The 22,756-nt window shown below is 43.5% G+C and overlaps 1 protein-coding gene across 5 annotated transcripts in view; it reads left to right on the forward strand.

Annotated features, from left to right (window-relative positions):
• The window catches only part of LOC142402972 (spindlin-Z), a 106,184-nt gene that overhangs the window by 44,494 nt on the left and 38,934 nt on the right, over positions 1 to 22,756 (forward strand). The gene's annotated exons all lie outside the window — the stretch shown is intronic.

Below are 22,756 nucleotides of genomic sequence, written 5' to 3' on the forward strand. Positions count from 1 at the left end.
AAAATACAGAAAAAAAACATCCCTGTAACACTTCTCACAGAAACAAGATTACATTAAATCGCAGTGTTAACTTTTCCTACTTAACAATTATACTGGATTAGTAGGAAAATTCAGCCAGTATTTGCATTGGTTATGGAACTTGATTCAAGCTCTTCAGATGGACAGATCTTACATGTGATAGAAACGAGGAGTTTTAGTTTTTAAAAGATATGATTGCACAAAGTGTTAAAACAGATGGTCCAGAGGACTTTTCAGCTTTGACGTTAATAGGTGGAAAAGTTAGCTTCTGTTTTAGAGGACAGGCAAGATTCAACATTATGTCTGACTATTTTACAAGGAGGTGCAACTCACATGCCCAAGGCTGAATTACAATAATTTTTCATTTTTTCAGTGCATTGTTAGTGGAGCTAGCTACTTGTGCTGCTTCTGAAGATCTTCTAGAAATAGCTATGCTTGTAGAGAAACTGGAGATGAATTCTGAAATGCTTAGATCCTATAAAAAACAGCATGAGAGGCAGATGTTGAGTTTCTGGAAAATCTGGCCAGATGTTCAGTTTATTGTTTGCAGCTGGAACATTCTGCCTCTAGAAGGATATTGACAATGTCTGAAGTATTTTTAATACCAGTAGCTCTTGGTGTCGCAGGTTGCCCGCTATGTAGAGGAAAAAAGTCATGTCTCAAATTTGAAGAAAGATCCTGTTGGAAATGAGAAAACACTAAAGGAACCATTTCTCCTCTGAAAACTTCAGCTGCAGAGAACAGGGAAGAAACTAATGTGTAGTTAGTAGTCATATGCTTACATATATACTGTTTCAGTAAAGCAATGAGTGGTAAGCAGGTCTGAAATAAGGATATTATATGATTGCCTCCCCGTAGAAGGGAAACGGTGTCTATGTTCACCCCCTCCTCCCTCAGAAATCATTGTGTACTTGGAACAGGAATGGATTTCCTTTCTGGCAATCTACAACTGACACTCTTAATTAATTTACTAGCTTTAACTATAAAATAGGAAAACTTGTTTGCTCTTTCTCTAGAAATATTGGTGATTCTATTCATTCTGTATACCTTGAAACTCTCAATTGCTTAATGTATGTAAAGTGCTTATCTGTCACATTTGTTACTAATATTTTAATTTCTTTTCAGCTGTACTAGATAAAGTTCTTTGTGGTTGTAGAGTGTGTTTCACCTTTCAGATTCATAAGGTAAAATGCTCACCTGAATTACTGGTATAGTTCTTTCTCTTTTGCTGTAAACAGTTTTATATGCATGGAGGATATTAAAATTCATTCTGATCAGTATTTGTTTTTATTGATTCTCTTCATAAGTGTTGGCTGCTGAACAGTGAGGAAAAACAACTGTTTTCTGATGCACATTCACTTATCAAGGGGAGAAAGGCTGGTGGGGTTAGGGCTTATAAAGTGATTTTGATGTTAGTGGGCAGGACTTAGCTTCTCAACAGTATTAACTAATTTTAGTCCATTTGCAGAACTTGTTGGAAAAATTATTTGTTTCAAAATGGAATCAAATTTAAAATTAAAACAAAACAAACAAAACCCCCCATTCTCATATCCAATGACTCTTCTTTTTTTCTTAAAACTGGTTAGTAATATAAGATAAAAAAAACCAAAACAACTATGAGCTGTTGGGTTTTATGTACCGTAATGAAAAAAATTGCTCTGGTTTAAAGTACAAAGGAAATAGTTTGGCAATAGTTCAGCAATTTAATTGTAAATGAGAGATCACCAGGTGGAAGGAGGGAAGTGACCACTGATTCTAAAACTTTGAAGAAATATGCTTCCTCTAACAGAATGGAAACACCAGTGTCTAGGAGCTGGTCAAAATTTGGATTGCTCCAAGGGTAAGGATTAAAAACAGTGTCCTCTTATTTTGGAGTTAATACAGCATGCTATGGTAGATGACATAGCAGGTGGGAAATGCTTCTAAAGAAGGCATAGAAGAATCCTTTGGTACTGGGAGAAAATAAAAATAGTGCTGTGAGTCTGTCCATGGCTCTGTTTATGCTGGAAGCTACTTCATATTTAAATTTGGAAGTCCTTGTTTGCAATTGCTTTCGAATGCCCAATATCAGCTATTAAGACTTGCATTTCTCATTATAGATGTATGCTTTAAGCTACTTGGAGTGAACTTCTAAGAAAACTTCAGCCAAAGAAAGAAAATGTAGCCTTTCTGGATCTAATATCTTAACTTTTAAAGAAGAGAGATGAAATTTTAGAGCGCATATATCTTTGATAAGGACACAGCTTGTCCTAATGGAAAAACTAGTGAACTACTAACGAAAAAATTCAACTCTGGACAAATAAGCACTGAGCAATTGCTGTTCATGCATGCTTAGCAAAGACTTACTGGGGTTTGGCAACAAAGCTCTCTGAAGTCCACACGTATATTTTCTTTCTATCCAGCATTATGTGGATGTTGTGGTTTAGCCCCAGTCAGCAATTAAGTACCACACAGCCACTCGCTCCCCCTCCCCCCCCAGTGGGATGGGGGAGAGAATCGGAAGAGCACAAGTAAGAAAACTCGTGGGTTGAGATAAGAACAGTTTAATAATTGGAACAAAAAAATACTACTAATAATAAATTGTAATGAGAAGGAAAACAACAAGAGAGAGAGAGAGGAACAAAACCCAAGGGAAAAAAAAACAGTGATACAACTGCTCACCACCTGCCGACCGATGCCCAGCCAGTCCCTGAGCAGTGATCGTTACCCCCCGGCCAACTCCCCCCAGTTTATATACCGAGCATGACATCATATGGTATGGAATAGCCCTTTGGTCAGTTTGGATCAACTATCCTGGCTGTGCCCCCTCCCAGCTTCTTGTGCACCTGGCAGGGCATGGGAAGCTGAAAAGTCCTTGACCAGTGTAAACACCCCTTAGCAACAGCCAAAACATCAGTGTGTTATCACTATTATTCTCATACTAAAATCCAAAACACAGCACTATACCAGCTACTAGGAAGAAAATAACTCTATCCCAGCCAAAACCAGGACAGTGGGGTGGGTAGAATTGCAACCATAATTGGGGAGTGTGGCATTTGTTGTGCTGCTGAAGACCAGAGAGACTTTTTGCGTTTGTCTTGTATTCTGCTTTACACTCTTTATGTGGTTTGGGTATTGACTGAAATGCAGAGTTTTTCAGAGGTGAAAGCTACAAGTTCTTTGTGACAAGCAGCCCTCAGTGAGAAACCAGAAACCACAGAGAGGCCATGTATTGCAGCTAGCTGTGCAAAGAGGCTAGGTCAGGAAGAAATGCTGCAGTGATCCTGAGAGAGAGTATTGTTATGAGGAACTCACACGCAGAAAAGTTAGGCAAGCAATTGGAGGACTGCTTGTTGTCAGATGACTGAAAGAATTTTTCTATAAAGCGATGGTAAAATGACTTGGATGGAAGGATGGAGGCTGAAGCTGGGGAGAAGAAGAATACAGAAAGAACATTTGTGTAAGGCAGTGCTTGGAAAGTAAGGTCTTTAAAACAAGTTTAGGAAGAAGTGAAAGACCTCTTGTTTTGTTTGAACTTGGTATTCTGGAGCAGCAGGTAGCTTTAACAACTACGGTTTAAAGACAAATGGTTTTGGCGGCTCAAGAGAGCTAGCCAATCTGAAAGAAAAACTGATGTGTAATAGATGTGGGCAGAGCCAGGCAAACAAGATACTGTCAGTGGCAAGGACTTCTTAACCTGATACCCTCAATGGAAGCGCTTGGATGTATTGTGAGCTGTGGAATGAACACTTGCAGAAGGCTAAGTACCCTTACAGTTTTAGAATGTAACCTATGTATGCAGTATTAATGGACACTTTTGTGCACTCATTAAGGCTTATCTCACTTATAAAACAGTTAAAATACAGATATTTTAAATGTTGTGGACTTTCAGAAGAGCAGAGCTCTAAAGAACTTGGAGATAATTAGTTCAAAGCAGTATGTGACTAGAGTTAAGTAAATGTAACATGTGCAAGACTGCCTTTATTTGTTTAACTCTTATTAAATAGTAATGTATTGTGCATGCAAAGTACCAAGGATCCTACTGGAAGAAAAATTTTGTAATGATTTAGCTACGTACTTTAGAGCAACAGAAAAATTTCCTGGAAGCTTCTGTAGAATAAAACTCTTGAAAAAAAAAGTATTTATAATGAATTTAGAAGGGGGGGGGGTGTTTGGGGTTTTTTTTTATTATTTATCAACCAATGTTTGTATGCAGAGAGGTTGAATTTTATATTTCTGGGGATTGGTTTTTGTATTGTGCTTTTCTTAAATGCAATTTTTTACAAGGTTCAAATATTTTTTTTATTTTATATTGTCGTGGTTTAGCCTCCCAGCTTCTTGTGCACCTGGCAGAGCATGGGAAGCTGAAAAGTCCTTGACTAGTGCAGCAACAACTAAAACATCTCTGTATTATCAACACTGTTTTCAGCACAAATCCAAAACATAGCCCCATACCAGCCACTATAAAGAAAATTAACTCCATCTCAGCTGAAACCAGGACAGTATCCACCCCTTATTCCATACCATTTACGTCATGCTCAGGTCTCACACTATCCAATACATTCTCATTACCCACCATCACCCTTCCCATCCTTTGATATAATACACACATATCATTCCCTTAGTCTATGGACCACCCCTACAAAATATTTGTAAAATGTACATAAATGTCCACACAATGTCCACTGAGTTCATTTAGTCCATGACTTTGGGCTTCATCTCTTATGGTTGTTACTCAGGACAGGAGAGGTGGTGTGTTTCTTGGAGTTATTGGGCACCAAAGCCAGCTCAGGTCAGGTCACTGCTGCACTTGCACTGCTTCTTGTAAGGCTTGTCCTCCATTTGTTCAGGTGGTTCCGGCTGTAATAATTCCTATAACATGCAACTCAAATCCCGGGTTACAACAATTTAAAGGTATATCCATTACAATGTCCACCCCTGGTCCTTTTGGGCCAGGTTATAGGGTTTAACATTGCAATAAACTCCTCCCCTTGCTCCTAGCCTGGCTAGCAACAAGGGGTTCCTGCTATAGTAATTCCCACAACATGCAACTCAAATCACGGGATACAACAATTTAAAGGTATTTCCATTACAATCTCCACCCCTGGTCCCTTTGGACCAGACCATCAGATTTAACATTGCAATGAAGTCCTCCCCTTGCCCCTGCTCCAGCTTGGACTTATCCACAGACTGTAGTCCCTTCAGAAGTAAACTTGCTCCAACATGGCCTCATGCACAGCCACTGATGCTTCGAGGTGTACCTGCTGCAGCATGGACTTTATCCACAGCCACAGATGCTTCAAGGTGTACCTGCTGCAGCATGGACTTTATCCACAGATGCTTCGAGGTGTACCTGCTGCAACATGGACTTTATCCACAGCCACAGATGCTTCGAGGTGTACCTGCTGCAGCATGGACTTCATCCACAGCCACAGATGCTTCGAGGTGCACCTTATCCAGCGTGGACTTATCCTTGGGCCACAATCCCTTCAGAGGTATACCTGCTGTGGCACAGACATAACCATGGCCACAGACGTTTCAAGATATACCTGCTCTGGCATGGGCTTATCCATGGGCACAGACCCTTCAGGGTGTCCTGCTCCCACGTGGATTCATCCACAGGTCACAGTCCCTTCAACTTGAGTTCACACCGGAGTTCCAGCCTGTCCAGTACAGCAGCACAGAAACAGCAGCGATGCCCTGGCCATCTGCCAGCCCAGGCACATGGCCATTGCTGTTATCAAAATGTTCCCAGGCACAGCAGAGTAAGATGATCAGCAGTACAGCAGCACGGCAAGCAGTGAAAGCAAAAAGCAGCCACTAACAAGCCCTAGACTCTAACATACAGTAAGGCAAGCAAGCCCTATGGCAAGCACAGAAGCCTGCTGTTTAATTAATAGCTAAACAGCAATAACAGCTATAAATTCTATCATCTAGCACATTCCAATCAAATCTGTCATTATCTCAAACCCTTCGTGCCCCACGTTGGGCGCCAGAAAGGACTGTCGTGGTTTAGCCCCAGCCAGGAACTAAGCACCACGCAGCTGCTCGCTCACTCCCCCCTGGTGGGATGGGGGAGAGAATTGGAAGAGCAAAAGTAAGAAAACTTGAGGGTTGAGATAAAGACAGTTTAATAGGGAAAGCAAAAGCCACGCACGCAAGCAAAGCAAAGCAAGGAATTCATTCACTACTTCCCATGGGCAGGCAGGTGTTCAGCCATCTCCAGGAAAGCAGGGCTCCATCACGCGTAATGGTTACTTGGGAAGACAAATGCCATCACTCCAAATGTCCCCCCTTCCTTCTTCTTCCCCAGCTTTATATACTGAGCATGACATCATGTGGTATGGAATAGCCCTTTGGTCAGTTTGGATCAACTATCCTGGCTGTGTCCCCTCCCAGCTTCTTCTGCACCTGGCAGAGCACGGGAAGCTGAAAAGTCCTTGACTAGTGCAGCAACAACTAAAACATCTCTGTATTATCAACACTGTTTTCAGCACAAATCCAAAACATAGCCCCATACCAGCCACTATAAAGAAAATTAACTCTATCTCAGCTGAAACCAGGACATATATTTAAAAGAAGAGAGATCAGTGAGTTAGTAAATAGGATTTTTCAGAGGTTGAGATTCCTACCTAACTTTATACTTAGGAAAATTAAGAGGACACTTCTATGTCTCTCATGGATCAGACTTCAATTTCTCCATTTTCTTACTAAGAATCTTTAGACATCTTGTTCTTAAAGCTTTTTCCTGCCCCACTGAAGATTAAATTGAAAATCTAAACTGGTACAGCCTGGGGTGTCATAACCCTGTAGATAAATACCGGTTCTCTTATGGTGTGTTCAGACATACTTAAAAGGTTAAATTGTGTTCAAATAGGATGAAAATACTGTGTTTATACACACAGAAGGTTCTGCAAAGGAAGAAAGGCCTATATTCTTTCTGAGGGTATACCTGAACAGCAGGTGAAGACAATGGTATTATGCAAAAGTGCCTGTCTACACTTTTAGGTAGATAAAAGATATCAAGATTGGTGGCAAGGAACTGAGAGAGAGAGAGGGAAAGAAATAATAATGAAGTCCACACAGGCTACAGTACATGCTGTCTAGTTTTGACTGCTATAAAAAGGCTAACTATCTGTACTACCTTTAATCTAGATTTAAAAAAAAAAATGTATCTGAGGTACATCTGTGTGATCACTGTACAGATGTTCAGATAGCTATTGGGCTCTACCAGACTAACAGCTGACCTGCCAGTTGAGTCATCTCAGGTCAATTTCTCTTGGACAGTTCTGGTGGGTTGACCATGGCTGGCTGTCAGGTGCACACCAAGCCACTTTATCACTCCCCCTTTTCAACAGGACAGGGGGAGAAAAATATGATTAAAAGCTTGTGGATCGAGATAAGGACAGGGAGATCACTCAGCAATTACTGTCTGTATTGGGTTTACATGGCAAAGTTTTGGTAGCGGGGGGGCTGCAGGGGTGGCTTCTGTGAGAAGATGCCAGAAGCTGCCCCTATGTCTGATAGAGCCAATGCCAGATGGCTTGAGGACAGACCCATTGCTGGCCAAAGCTGAACCAATCAGCGACATCGGTAGCGCCTCTATGACAATATATTTAAGGGGTAAAAACTGCTGCACAACAGCAGCTGGGAGAGAGGAGTGAGAATATATGAGAGAAACAACTCTGCAGACACCAAGGTCAGGGAAAAAGGAGGGGGAGGAGGTGCTCCAGGCGCCAGAGCAGAGATTCCCCTGCAGCCCGTGGTGAAGACCATGGTGAGGCAGGCTGTACCCCTGCAGCCCATGGAGGTCCATGGTGGAGCAGATATCCACTCTGTAGCCTGTGGAGGACCCCACTCCAGAGCAAGTGGATGTGCCCTGAAGGAAGCTGTGACCCTGGGGAGAGCCCGTGCTGGAGCAGTCTCCTGGCAGGACCTGCAGCCCATGGAGAGGAGCCCATGCAGGAGCAGGTTTTCTGGCTGGACCTGTACTTCGTTGGGGACCCGCACTGGATAGTCCAGCAGAAGAGAGATGGTAATTGTTGAGTGATCTCCCTGTCCTTATCTTAACCCATGAGCTTTCCATTGTATTTTTCTCCCCCTGTGTTATTGATGGAGGGGGAGTGAAAGAGCGGCTTGATGGGCATCTGTTGGCTAGCCACGGTCAACCCACCACAACATCATGGGAAAACAGACTCGACTTGGGGAAATTAATTTAATTTATCACCAATCAAATCAGAGTAGGATAATGAGAAGAACAAATCTAAAAAACACCTTCCCCCCTCTCCATTCTTCCCAGGCTCAACTTCCCTCCTGACTTCTCTACCTCTTCCCCTCAAGCAGCACAGGGGGACAGGGAATGGGGGTCACGGTGAGTTCATAACATTTTGTCTCTGCCACTTCTTCCTCCTCATGGTCTTCCCCTGCTCCATCATGGGGTCCCTCCCACAGGAGACAGTCCTTCACGAACTTCTCCAATGTGGGTCCTTCCCACAGGCTGCAGTTCTTCACAAACTGCTCCAGCATGGGTCCTTTTCCACGTGTTGCAGTTCTGTAGGAATGGACTGCTCCAGTGTGGATCCCCCACAGGACCACAGGTCCTGCCAGAAAACCTGCTCCAGCATGGGCTCCTCTCCACAGGCCGCAGTTCCTGCCAGGAGCTTGCTCCTGCGTGGGCTCTCCATGGGGTCACAGCTTCCTTCAGGGCACATTATAGAATCATAGAATAGTTTAGGTTGGAAGGGACCTTTAAAGGTCATCTAGTCCAACCCCCCCTGCAATGAGCAGGGACATCTTCCACTAGATCAGGTTGCTCAGAGCCCTGTCCAACCTGACCTTGAATGTTTCCAGGGATGGGGTATCTACAGCCTCTCTGGGCAACCTGTTCCAGTGTCTCACCACCCTCATCGTAAAGAATTTCTTCCTTATATCTAGTCTGAATCTACCCTCTTTTAGTTTAAAACCATTACCCCTTGTCCTATCACTACAGGCCCTACTAAAATGTCTGTCCCCATCTTTCTCATAAGCCCCCTTTAAGTACTGAAAGGCCACAATAAGGTCTCCCTGGAGCCTTCTCTTCTCCAGGCTAAACAACCCCAACTCTCTCAGCCTTTCTTCATAGGAGAGGTGTTCCACCCCTCTGATCGTTTTTGTGGCCCTCCTCTGGACCCGCGCCAACAGGTCCATGTCCTTCTTGTGCTGAGGACTCCAGAGCTGGATGCAATACTCCAGGTGGGGTCTCACCAGAGGGGAGTAGAGGGGCAGAATCACCTCCCTCGACCTGCTGGCCACGCTTCTTTGTATGCAGCCCAGGATACGGTTGGCTTTCTGGGCTGCGAGCGCACATTGCCGGCTCATGTCCAGCTTTTCATCCACCAGTGCCCCCAAGTCCTTCTCCTCAGGGCTGCTCTCAATCACATCATCCCCCAGCCTGTATTGAAACCGAGGATTGCCCCGACCCAGGTGTAGGACCCTGCACTTGGCCTTGTTGAACCTCATGAGGTTCACACAGGCCCACTTCTCCAGCTTGCCCAGGTCCCTCTGGATGACATCCCGTCCTTCTGGCGTGTCAACTGCACCACTCAGCTTGGTGTCATCTGCAAACTTGCTGAGGGTGCACTCGATCTCGCTGTCAATGTCATTGATGAAAATATTAAGCAGTACTGGTCCCAGTACAGACCCCTGAGGGACACCACTCGTCACTGATCTCCATCTGGACATTGAGCCGTTGATTGCTACCCTCTGCATGTGACCATCCAGCCAATTCCTTATCCACTGAACAGTCCACCCATCAAATGCATATCTCTCCAATTTAGAGAGAAGGATGTTGCGGGGGATCATGTCAAAGCCTTTACAGAAGTCCAGATAGATGACATCCATTGCTTTTCCCTTGTCCACTGATGTGGTAACTCCATCATAGAAAGCCACTAGGTTGGTCAGGCAAGACTTGCCCTTGGGGAAGCCATACTGGCTGTCTCGAATCACCTCCCTGTCCTCCATGTGCTTTAGCATAGCTTCTAGGAGGATCTGTTCCATGATCTTCCCAGGCACAGAGGTGAGGCTGACAGGTCAGTAGTTCCCAGGGTCTTCCTACCCTTTTTAAAAATGGGCACAATGTTTCCTTTCTTCCAGTCACCACGGACTTCACCTGACTGCCATGACTTTTCAAATATCATGGAGAGTGGCTTGGCAACTACATCAGCCAATTCCCTCAGGACTCTGGGATGCATCTCGTCAGGTCCCATAGACTTATATATGTTCAGGTTCCTCAGGTGGTCTTGAACCTGATCTTCCCTTACAGCGGGAGGGACTTTGCTCCCCCCAGTCCCTGCCTTGAGGTCCATCCACTCGAGAGGTGTGGGAAGAGAGGGTGCCAGCGAAGACTGAGGCAAAAATGTTGTTGAGTACCTCAGCCTTCTCCTCATCCATTGTTACCAGTTTGCCAGTCGTGTTCATCAGGGGGGTACACTTTCTTTGACCTTCCTTTTCTGGCTGACATACCTATAGAAGCCCTTCTTGTTATTCCTTGCATCCCTTGTCAAGTTCAGCTCCAGCTGGGCCTTGGCCTTCCTGACCCCATCCCTACACAACTGGGCAGTGTCCCTATACTCTTCCCAGGTTACCTGTCCCTGCTTCCACTGCCTGTGCATTTCCTTCTTGCCCTTTAGTTTGACCAGCATGTCTCAACTCAGCCATGCTGGTCTCTTGCCTTCCTTTCCTGATTTCTTACACCTGGGGACTGAGAGCTCTTGCGCTTTATGGAAAGCGTCCCTAAAGATCTGCCAACTCTGTTCTGCTCCCTTGTCCCTGAGGACCGTTTCCCAGGGGGTCCCATTGACTAACTCCTTAAACAACTGAACGTTTGCTTTCCTAAAATTCAGGGTCCTGACTATACTCTTTGCCTGTCCCATGTCCCTCAGGACTGCAAACTCCACCAGTGCACGATCACTGCAGCCCAGGCTGCCTCCAATCTTGACATCTCTGATTAGCTCACTTGCGCTGGTGACCAACAGGTCCAGTATTGCATCCCCTCTGGTAGGGCTGTCTATTACCTGGCTTAAGGAGTTATCCTCGATGCACTCCAGGAGTCTCCTGGATTGCATACAGCTTGCTGTGCTACTTTTCCAGCAGATGCCGGGGTGGTTGAAATCCCCCAGCAGGACGAGAGCCTGCGAGCGCAATGCCTCCTGTAGCTGGAGTAAGAAGGCTTCGTCAGTAGGCTCCCCTTGATCGGGCAGCCTGTAGTAGACACCAACCACAAGGTTCCCTTTGTTGCCTCAGTCTCTAATTCTTACCCATAAGCTTTCGACCTGCTCGTGGCTATTCTTCAGAGACAGCTCTTCACACTCTATCCATTTCTTGATGTAGAGGGCAACCCCTCTGCCCCTCCTTCCTCGCCTGTCCCTTCTGAACAGCCCGTAGCCATCGATAGCTGCACTCCAGTTATGGAATTTGTCCCACCAAGTTTCAGTAATGGCAACTAGGTCGTAGCTTTCTAGCAGCATGGTGGCTTCCAGCTCCTCCTGTTTGTTGCCCCACGCTGCATGCATTGGTGTAGAGGCACTTCAGCTGGGCTGTTGGCTGTGTCACCTTTTTAGAGGAACACACCTTAATTCCTTTGAGGTATTTCACTGGTGTTTCCCCGTTGGCTCCTATTACCTCAGGGCCCCCGGCTCACCTCCGTAAGACTTCAAGTGTGCTGCAGTGTACCCATCACGTCTCAGAGCAACAGGCTGAGGGCCCTCACTAGCACCCCATCCCTCTAACCTTGGCATGTTGTCCCACAGCTTGTCATGGGCAAGCCTGATATTATCCCCCTCCCCCTTCAAGTCTAGTTTAAAGCTCTGTCAGTCAGCCCCGCTAGCTCGTGAGCAATGACCCTCTTCCCCCTTTGAGAAAGGTGAATCCCATCTGACGCCAGCAGGCCTGGTGCCGTGTAGGCCATCCCATTATCGAAAAACCCAAAATTCTGGTGGTGACACCAGCCACAGAACCATGTATTAAGACTGGGTCCGTCTGTTTCTTCCAATATCGCTGCCTGCAACTGGAAGGAGAGAGGAAAAAATAACCTGTGCTCCAGATTCCCTTACCAACCATCCCAAGGCCCTGAAGTCTCTTTTGATCGCCCTTGGACTACACGTTGTGGCTTCATCACCACCCACATGGAAGAGTAATAATGGGTAATAGTCTGAGTACCAGGCTAGGAAGTTTCCTAGTGATGTCCTTAACCCAGGCCCCAGGGAGGCAGCAGACTTCCCTTAAGAGGAGGGTCTGTCCGGCATATTGGACCCTCAGTTCCCCTCAGAAGGGAGTCGCCTACAACTATAACCCATCTTTTCTTCCTTGTGGAGGTGTTTGTGATACAGGGGGTAGGCCTTTCTGACCTTGGTGACAGCTCTGGTGGACTCTGATGGACCGTCATCCACATCATCCATCGACTGACCTTCCAAATCCAGAGCCTCATACCTGTTGTACAGAGGCACCTGGGAAGGCGAGGTGGGCAAGGAGGGTGTTTGCCTGCCACCCCGAGTGTGGACTTGCCTCCATTCACTCCTTTCCTTTAAGCTACCGCCTTTAGCCTGGCGGGGGGAGGATACAGGATCCCCTTGATCTTGTGTTTTTTCTGGTGGCTGTTCCTGTTTCTGTCTCAGGGAGAGCAGAGCATGGTTCCACCAGTCTATCTCTTTCTCAGACTCCTTAATATTCCTTAACCTTTCTACTTTCTCTTGTAGCTCTGCCACCAGGCTGAGCAGATTGTCCACCTGGTCACACCTCACACAGCTGTTCTCACTACTGCTATCCATTACTAGTGAAAGGCTCTGGCACTCCCTATAGCCTGAGATCTGGATGGCTGCATGTTTTCATGGGAGCTCTGTCTGGGTTGCCACATCCATTCTGGTGAGTGCAGAGGACATGGCTTTCTGCTAGGTGGATACCATAGCAGAGCTCCTGAGAAGGTGATGACCACCAACTGAACTCACCTCTTGAGCTGGTAGGGTGACTAGGCCCTTCCTGCATGCCCTTCTCAGTGAAGTGCCACATCATGCCCTGGGTGATGTGACATGCCCTGTTTGCCTGCTCTGTTCCTAGTCTTCCTGGTTGCTAGTGCTCCCTAGGCTGCTTTTTATATATGTGTGGGTGGCTGTGGTTGCTCTGGCAATGCCCAGGCCTCCTCAGCATCTCCCTTGAGAGCTGCTAGCTCCTGGTGGGTGTCTCTGCTGCCCTGGTGTTTCCCTGCCTTAGGAACCTCCTCTGTGCACCAAGATCTGCCACACTGCTGCATATTGGGCTAGCTCTGGAGCTGCTCCCCTCGATGACATCCACCTGCTCTGGCATGGGGTCCTCCATGGGCTTCAGGTGCATATCTGCTCCACCATTAACTTCCATGGGCTGCAGGGGGACAGCCTGCCTCACCATGGTCTTCACCACGGGCTGCAGGGGAATCTCTGCTTTGGTGCCTGGAGCACCTCCTCCCCCTCCTTTTTCCCTGACCTTGGTGTCTGCAGAGTTGTTTCTCTCACATATTCTCACTCCTCTCTCCCAGCTGCTGCTGCAAAGCATTTTTTTACCCTTTCTTAAATATGTTATCACAGAGGTGCTACCAACATTGCTGATTGGCTTAGCTTGGGCCTGTGGTGGGTCTGTCTTGGAGCTGGCTGGAACTGGCTCTGTCTGACATGGGGGCAGCTTCTGGTATCTTCTCACAGAAGCCTCCCCTGCTACCAAAACCTTGCCATGCAAACCCAATGCAACAGTTTACTGTTTATTCTCTGTTTCTACTGGTGGCCCACTGAGTGAAATCTTTGATACTTGTAAATGCAGTGCTGTTCTTAGGAATCCCTTGGAATTGCATATATTGTATGCCACTCATGGAGACTGTCACTTTTTAAGGACAAAATCCCACATTCATGCTGGGTATGGAATTTTCACTGTATTCTTAAGGCTAACAAAATATCAAGCCAGTCAGATGTAGATTAGGAGACATTGCCTTAATTTGTAGATTACTAGAATGTCTGAAATAGTCCTTTGTTTGCAGTAGGATTTAGAAGTCCATGAAAAAGTTCCTTCTTGGTATGCTTCTAAGAAGTAGAGGTTCAATTTTAGATACCTAAAATTTCAAAAAAGTAGTTCTTGATATCTGGGAAAAATTGACATCCTTCAGTGCTTAATTTCTAGACAGATAAACTTTGGTAGTCAATTTCAGCGATGTGGCACTAGTGTTCTTGAGCTGGAAAACATTTGGGAAATGTCACATTTTTATGGTTGTTTTCATATGTGGATTTTATTTATTTTAAGAATGCCGTGTATACTTCTGTGAATGTTTGAGACAAACACTCTACCCTTCATTGTAGGGTGCTTAGAATTAACTTAAAAATTTATCTCTCTCCCAGTAGTACAAAGTTTTTGAAGGTGCAGATGCTAGTGAAATATCTCCAAACTCCTTGTCCTTGAATTGGATATAGTGTGGTGTTCCTGTAACTTAGAGCGGTTGTTCAGGATTGCAGTGTCAAATGTAATAACCCTGCATTTGGGTTTTTTGTTTGCGGGGTTTTTTTCCCATATAAGGTGGAAAAATCCTACTTGGCTTTTTTGTTCAAGTCTGTTGACAGATGGGTGCTGTAATGCAGACAAGAACATGCTTAACTTCCGTGCCTTCTATCTCCCACAGTAACCATCTATGTAAGCATAAGGGTGCTACAGACTAGGCTAAAAACTATTCTATAATCTTTCTGAGGAAATAATATGGTTTTTTGTACTTTAACTACAATAAAATTTTTGAAACAGAAATAGGTGCTTTGTGACTTGGGGGGGTGTGAGAATCCTATGCTTTCATGCTCTCTCTATTGGTGTTTTCATTACAATTTTCAAATGTAGTATGTGAGTTCTGAAAATTAGTCTCGTGAGATGATACTCTTTCAGAAGTTAGGAGTGTGGTCATTGAGCCCCTGAAACTTAATACTAAGCAAGTTCATTAAAATACTATTTTATAATACTGACTAATGAAGTTCTTACTGCTGCCTTTACTGCTACCTGAGTTAAGCGTACACTCCATCTGTAATTATTTCAAAATAAGACCTCTTAAATTATTGCAAAAATAAGACCTTAAATGCTGAATTGAATGAAATGAAAGAGACTGAGTGCTTTAACAATGTATGTCATGAGGAAAATCCGTTGGAAATAGAGAACAAACTATACTGCTTGTCTCAGTAACAACTATATCTTGCTGATTCAAGGGGAAGAATAAGTATGGCAGGAAACATTGGAAATGGTACTTTCAGGATTTCTGTCTCTGTCTTTTTTTTTAATGAACTTTAAATGTAGTCTTTGAGGGTTACCATTTACATGTGTTCTCATAAAACTACACTAATGCTTTAAGATCGTGAACCTCATGTTTCACCTGAAATACTATGTCTAACTGCAGCGGAGCTAAGCTAAGGATGTGTGCTGAAAGGTGGTTTAGACAAAACTTGTTCAAACTATTGACTCGGATAGATTTTTTTGTTTGTTTGTTTTCTCTACAATATGGTAAAATCCTCATCTAATTTATCCATTTGCTTATGCTAAAATTGTTATTAAAAATAAATTAAATTGCAATGTACTTTCTCTTGCATTCGATGTTGTTGAAACAAAGTTGAAAGATAAAAGTTTACAAAAAGATTAAAAACCTTTTCATTCAGTTCCAGGATCATTATAAAATATTATAATCTGATCCCTAGAATTCATTGAGTGTATGCATGTGCTGAAGATAAAAGCTTGTATTTATCTGAATATAATCTGGTCTGGTTTTCTTCTGGCTTCACTTTTTAAGATGTTTTAATTGTGGTGGTGGTAGAATGTATTTTATTATGCTGGCTTTTACTGAAAACATCTGTATACAGTGCATTGTTTTTCTACATATTTTCATATTAAAAAGGGAAAGAAAACCAGATGAACTTTAGGTAGCACTTTTTTTTTTTTCCTTTTAGCAGTAATGGTACAGCATTTATAGTCCCGTTGTCAACAAGAGTCACTTGTATAGACACCCTGTCAACAAGGGATGTTTTGTACAACTTTCAGATTATTTCAACCTTCTGTTTAATAATCTACAGTTACATCAATATAGCATCTTAGAGTAAATGTAATTTGCAATTTTATTTTTATATATATATATACACACACACCCCCATGCACAGTTGTATACTAGTACTGCTTGTTTCTGTACACTTCTAGGCAAATAACAATAAATCTATGGATAGAGGAAAAGCTGTAGAGGATATCAGAGGGGAGGGAAAGTAGTGCTTGATTTGGGGTCTGTCAACTGATAAATCCATCACTGAAATGTATTGCTCTTTGTGGTTGTCAGTTGTAAATAACTTTTGTGTTCACGGAGCTAGTTTACTATAATCTGTCTTCCCGCATGTCAGATGTTACTACTCCTACTAAATCCTAGTGTTAGGGGAAAAAAGTTCTTAGTAATTCATATGCCAGATGAGTCACAGCATCACAGAATCATATAGGTTGGAAAAGACCTTTAAGATCATCGAGTCCAACCATAAACCTAACACTGCCAAAACCACCACTACACCATGTCTCTAAGCACCTCATCCAAACGTCCTTTAAATACCTCCAGGGATGGCGACTCAAGCACTTCCTTGGGCAGCCTGTTCCAATGCTTGATAACCCTCTCGGTGAAGAAAAATTTCCTAATATCCAGTCTAAACCTCCCCTGGCGCAACTTGAGGCCCTTTCCTCTTGTCCTATCACTTGTTACTTGGGAGAAGAGACCGACCCCTACCTCTCTACAACCTCCTTTCAGGTAGTTGTAGAGAGCAATAAGGTCTCCCCTCAGCCTCCTTTTCTCCAGGCTAAACAGTCCCAGCTCCCTCAGCCGCTCCTCATAAGACTTCTGCTCCAGACCCTTCACCAGCTTCGTTGCCCTTCTCTGGACACGCTCCAGTACCTCGATGTCTCTCTTGTAGTGAGGGGCCCAAAACTGAACACAGTATTCGAGGTGCGGCCTCACCAGGGCCGAGTACAGGGGCACAATCACTTCCCTAGTCCTGCTGGCCACGCTATTTTTGATACAAGCCAGGATGCCATTGGCTTTCTTGGCCGCCTGGGCACACTGCTGGCTCATATTCAGGCGGCTGTCAACCAACACCCCCAGGTCCTTTTCTGCCAGGCAGCTTTCCAGCCACTCTTCCCCAAGCCTGTAGCGTTGCATGGGGTTGCTGTGGCCCAAGTGCAGGACCTTGCACTTGGCCTTGTTAAACCTCATACAGTTGACCTCGGCCCATCCATCCAGCCTGTCCAGGTCCCTCTGCAGAGCCTGCCTACCCTCCAGCAGATCAACACTCCCGCACAACTTGGTGTCGTCTGCAAACTTACTGAGAGTACACTCGATCCCTTCGTCCAGATCATTGATAAAGATATTAAACACAACTGGCCCCAACACCGAGCCCTGGGGAACACCGCTTGTGACCGGCCGCCAACTGGAGTAAACTCCATTCACCACCACTCTTTGGGCCCGGCCGTCCAGCCAGTTCTTTACCCAGCGAAGAGTACACCCGTCCAAGCCATGAGCAGCCAGTTTCTCCAGGAGAATGCTGTGGGAAACCGTGTCAAAGGCTTTACTGAAGTCTAGATAGACAACATCCACAGCCTTTCCCTCATCCACTAGGCGGGTCACCTTGTCATAGAAGGAGATCAGGTTGGTCAAGCAGGACCTGCCTTTCCTGAACCCATGCTGGCTGGGCTTGATCCCTTGGTTATTCTCTACATGCCGTGTGATAGCACTCAGGATGATCTGCTCCATCAGCTTCCCTGGCACCGAGGTCAGGCTGACAGGCCTGTAGTTCCCCGGGTCCTCCTTCTGGCCCTTCTTGAAGATGGGTGTCACATTTGCTAATCTCCAGTCAGCAGGGACCTCCCCAGTTAGCCAGGACTGCTGGTAAATGATGGAAAGGGGCTTGGTGAGCACATCTGCCAGTTCCCTCAGTACTCTCGGGTGGATCTCATCAGGCCCCATAGACTTGTGAGTGTCTAAGTGGTGCAGCAGGTCACTCACCATTTCCCCCTGGATTATGGGGGCTCCATTCTGGTCCCCGTCCCTATCTTCCAACTCCAGGGGCTGGGCACCCATAGAACAGTCGGCCCTGCTAATAAAGACTGAGGCAAAGAAGGCATTAAGTACCTCAGCCTTTTCCTCATCCTTGGTCACTGTGTTTCCTCCCCCATCTACTAGGGGCTGGAGATTCTCCTTAGCTCTCCTTTTGCTGCTAATGTATTTGAAGAAGTGTTTTTTGTTGTCTTTTATAGCAGCAGCCAGACTGAGCTCTAACTCAGCTTTGGCCCTTCTAGTTTTTTCCCTGCACAACCTTGCTACACCTTTGTAGTCCTCCTGAGTTGCCCGCCCCTTCTTCCAGAGGTCATAGACTCTCCTCTTTTTCCTGAGTTCGAGCCAGAGCTCTCTAGTCAGCCAGGCCGGTCTTCTTCCCTGCCGGCTCGTCTTTCGACACCTGGGGACAGCCTGCTCTTGTGCCTTTAGGACTTCCTCCTTAAAGAATGTCCAGCCTTCCTGGACCCCTTTGCCCATAAGGGCTGCCTCCCAGGGGACTCTCGACCAGTCTCCTAAACAGGCTGAAGTCCGCCCTCCGGAAGTCTAAGGTGGCAGTTTTGCTGACCCCCCTCGCCGCTTCTCCACGTATCAAAAACTCTATCATTTCATGATCGCTCTGCCCAAGACAGCCTCCAACCATCGCTCACAAGTCCTTCTCTGTTGGTGAACAAGAGGTCCAGCGGGGCACCTTCCCTCGTTGGCTCACTCACCAGCTGTGTCAGGAAGTTATCTGCCATACGCTCCAGGAACCTCCTGGACTGGTTCCTCTCTGCTGTAGTCTGTAGCATACTTTCATGCAGATTTGGAATTTGAGTGCCTGAATTTTCATATCTCAGGAAAGTGAAAATGTCCAACACAAACTAAAAGCAGGTATATATTTTTATTTCCCCCCCTGTTATTTAGGAGATATTTTAACATTGATTGTCTTGGGGGGAGGGGGGTGTACAGAAGACTTGCATAGAGTCACCCATTCTATTCATATGATAAGAATTAGGGAATCTAAATAACAGACCTGCCTCATCCAACTTGTTAGTGCCAAAACCATTATACTACTTCAGCTGAAATGTATATCAGCAATTCTGAATTAAGTTAGGGAAATCAAAATATTATGTACCAAGAAATCTCTTCAACTGGCATATTTCCTTTCAGAATGACTTTGTTCACAGAAGAATAGTCTCACGTGGTTTACAATTAAGGGTTTACAGAGGGGATTAAACTGGTTCATGAGGAAAACTGCGTAATCTGTGCTCTGAGTGTACATGCTGGTTTTTCCCTTCTTTTGCCTTTATGCTGGAAAAAAAAAATTAAATATAGCTCTATTTTTTTGTCTTGATGTTGTGTCTTCCTCCTTACCCTGATAGCATGATTATACTATTATCATTAAAACTAGTATGATGACTGACAATTTGTAGGCCTTGCTGGTTTTAATCCATCATTTAACCTTTCTTGTGTGAAACATTGCAAAATAATTAGAACAGTATCATACAAAGTATTCATCTAACTTGCACATTGTTGTTCTGACCTAAGAAAGAAAACACACTGAGGTTTTTTGTTTTGGTGTTTTGGGGTTGGTTTTTTTTTTTTTTGGTAAGCAAAACACTTGGGCTGGTGAATAGTTGTAGCTGATGGCTAATCAGAAGAATGTTCTTTAAATGAAACCTGCAACTGAGCTGTTGGTGACCTGTGCAGTCAGGTGTGGGGGCAATCAGTGCCTAACTGGTAGCCTGTGATGCTTTTCTAAAAGATACGGGTAGTCTGTAAAGGCTATTATAGTGTGTTCTGGATGTGTCAGTTTGGATCAAAAAAAGCTACCTGTGTTTTATTTGCTATATGAAAGAACAAAGTATTGGTTTTAGAATTGGCTCACTAAACTGTTATTAAAAAGGCTGACTTTCAGAAGTCATACTAAAATATTTTGAAGTGACTTAGCAATTTAAAATGAGAAACTGCTCAAATACTAAACTCTAGTGCTGTCAACAGAATTACCCGCAAACGTTGATTGTTTCGTAAGTCATCTTATGTACATCCTTCTAACAAGGAATTTCCATTCTTCCTTAACAGTATGGCTTATTGTTACTTAGTATGTCAGAAGCACATTACAAATTTCTTTTGTGTGGAACATGCCATTCTTAGACTTATAAATATTATGAATGACAACAGCACATTTAATGCTATCATATAAATATTCCAAAACCTTAATATGGAAAATTATCGAGGAAAAAAAAATCAACCCACAAAATTAAAAACCTTTTATTACAAAAAACTTTATTACAAAAAACCCAATATATTAAGTTGTATATTTTTCTGGTTTATTTTAATAAGGCAAACAAGACTTCAAAAATTATTACATATGCTTTAAAGTTCAAGATGTTCTCAAAGTATATCAATTGATCTTCAGAAAATCTCATTTTATCTCTCCTTATTAATACCTTTAGAACTGTCAGTGTGAAACTGACACGTAAAGAATTCGGACTACTAATTTTAGGAAAATTTAAGTTTCACTTCCTTTCTGTGAAAATCTTAAGTGTTGAATTAGTGGAAGTTACTTGGCTTAGTTTATAGAAAATGTTTGAATTGTTGAATCAGCTTTTCACTTCAGTAGTCTTGTGTCCTTAGGTTCAGAGAGCACAGTGAAACGCTGCTTTAAGTGTTAGCAAATGCATTGTGACTTTAAAAGGATTAGGAAGCCTTTTTCCTTCTAAGAGGTATGTCTTTGTTGGCATAGTAGTGATTGGGGAAAGATCATTCCAATAAAATGCTTACTAACTGGTAGAAAGCCAAAACTTTTGTTGTTTCTTTTTTTTTTTTGTAAATATAGCTACTTAACAAAAAATGAAACTAAAATGTCTATACAATATTTTACAATTTCAGTTTGCTATTGTGACTGACCAATAAACCCCTACAATGGAAGAAGGCTCAGTAGAGATGGGCAAGGGCGATGTGACCATGAAGCTCAGAGAATAATGCAGGGTGTGACTGACCACAGCTGTTGCAAAGAAAGCTGACTTTTAGATAACAGTTGAGTGGATCAACTGGTAGTAAAATGTTTCTCCCAGATTTCATTAAAAGAGTGTGAATGTCTCCCTGAGTTAGCCAGAGCAGCATGGGGGGAGTGAATAGGTGGCTCAGTCCAACATAGAGTATAAAAACTAGACAACTAACAAAAGAATTTTGAAGAGAGCAACAGGCTCGAGCTGGCTTCAACCCATGTATTCCTTCCTGGTGACTGGGGACGCCTAGCATTGTGATGTTGAGCATAGTATAGAGACCAGTAATGGGGATCACATTGGTATTGTGACTGAACTGTGTATATTGCAATTGCTATATTTTGCTAAGTGTAACTTACACTTGTACTGTGATTTGGTTATATTGCTGGATCGCTCTGCTAAATCAGAAATCCTGTGTAACATCAACTGTCTTCAAAAAAGTAAATTTGATATTAAACATCATGCCCACCATCCATGGAATATATAAAGAGCCTGGTCAGAGAGCATTGGACTCTGGCAACTATGGATTGGAAATCTGAAAAAATCCCCACATGTAATACATACAGATATTATGAAATATTTGCAACTTCCTGGATGACAAGTCAACAGCTTACTGGAAAAGGGTATTTTAAGTGCTGATGTTTTTCATGTGTGTGTGGTTGGGGGTTTTTTGTTGTTTGTTTAGTATAAAAGTATAATGCTAGATTACAGTTGATTCTCTCTAAACCATAATCTCTCATCTCATCTGGAGGAAAAAAAGTTAATTTCTCTTGCATGTGTGCACAGTCCTTGTGAGACTGAATATGGAAGTGTATTTTAAACTATAGTGAAACATTTTTTATATCTTTGGTATAAAAAATTTTCTTGTGTTCTAGTAAAATAGTTAGGCAAGCTAATTGCTTCCTATTGTTTCTTCAAATGTGTTTTAAACCTTTAATATTGTTCCTCTGGTACTGTTCAGCATTACTGTGTATATAATGGGTAGATTTCAGGAAGAGATGAAATGTGGAAAAACTGATAAGTTCCTTGAAATGGATATTTGTTTAATTTCACAAATTCTTATTGCTTCCTGACTGAATGTCTAAAAAGTTAGTTCTTCCAAATATAGCACAGATCTTTCAAAAAACTACAAACTGCCAAATACTTGCTTAAACTAGAAACACCAGAAACTAGTATTTAACTTTGTTTGTGTCTCTATCGCTCCTTATTCCTAGGAATATTCCTCTGCATTGATCTGATATTCCTAGGAGTTAGTGGATATGATTCTTGGAAGAATTGGCAAAGTGTTAGTAGATATAAATGCATGTTTCAGCATAGCACTTGTACTATACCTCAAGGCATATCCTTGTATATTCAGTTGTTCGGTAAGGCATGAATGTAAGGTACACCTTTTCTCACAGCTGGGTCACTAGTTAGGGGCATTCCTCTGTTTTTTACCCTTTTGTCAAAATTAACAGCAGGTTCCAAAGCTGCTGTTGGGAAGAAAAAAAAGTGAAAGGGAGAAGGCCACTGATGATTGACAGATTACAGAGAACATGATTACAGCAATCACATTTCTTAAGGAAACCAGGCTAAAAGGATGAGCTGACCTAACCTGTTGTTTTAGCCATGTGCAGCATTGAAATGAATGGATTAATTAGGAGAAATGTTTGCTGTCCAGAAACATTAGTCTGAA

This window comes from Mycteria americana (genome assembly GCF_035582795.1).
Source record: "Mycteria americana isolate JAX WOST 10 ecotype Jacksonville Zoo and Gardens chromosome Z unlocalized genomic scaffold, USCA_MyAme_1.0 Scaffold_18, whole genome shotgun sequence".
In the NCBI taxonomy this organism is placed as follows: domain Eukaryota; kingdom Metazoa; phylum Chordata; class Aves; order Ciconiiformes; family Ciconiidae; genus Mycteria; species Mycteria americana.